This window comes from Octopus bimaculoides, chromosome 5, assembly GCF_001194135.2.
Source record: "Octopus bimaculoides isolate UCB-OBI-ISO-001 chromosome 5, ASM119413v2, whole genome shotgun sequence".
NCBI classification, from domain to species: domain Eukaryota; kingdom Metazoa; phylum Mollusca; class Cephalopoda; order Octopoda; family Octopodidae; genus Octopus; species Octopus bimaculoides.
Window position 1 is genome coordinate 102,081,300 of NC_068985.1, and position 899 is coordinate 102,082,198.

An 899-nucleotide genomic window follows, 5' to 3' on the forward strand; every position below is an offset into this window, starting at 1 on the left:
ATATATATATATATATATACACACACATACACACACTTACATATACACAGGCGCATAGACACACCATATCTCAAGGTAAATGCCGAACATGGACATTAACTTTACACCACCCTCCACATCCTGCAAACACACAAACAGCTACAGCAGATGAAACCACAAATGAGATAAAACCAGCAGAGAAAGAGAAAGAAAAAGAACAATAATAAAAAAGAATAATAATAATTATTATTATTATTATAAATAAATAAAGCAGCCATCATTTCTTCTTACAGCATCCGCAAAACTATCACTGGCATTATCATATTATCTAGGAGCAAAATATATAAAAGCAACAGCATAACCGTGACCGCAGTAACGCTCGGCATTATATTTTCATGACTACCACGAACAGAAGCTCACGTAATCAGAAGCTACCGCCAGCACTGCAAACACAGCAACAGCACTACTCTCAACAACAATAACAACGGGGACAGTGACATCATCATCATCGAACACCACTCGCCTCCTCCATCATCAGCACACTCATTAGCACAATCATTTCAACCATGACCGCCACCTTCGCCACAATCGATTTTGCCGTCACCGCCACCTACAAGTGAAACGACCATCAGATACACTATAATAACACAAGGCGCTGTCACTTCTCGTTATGCATATTAGCTGGTGGACTGGGAACGGGAGTTGGTGCGAGTAGTCGTGGTACACCAACCAGCTGCAACGTACGACTCTACAAACACAGAAACACACACACACACACTGAGACAGGTATGCACACACATACGGACAAATATACACACGTACACACAAACGCACACGTAGACGCTCACACATAACACAGGCACATACACACACACACACACACACACACACACACACACACACACACACACACACACACA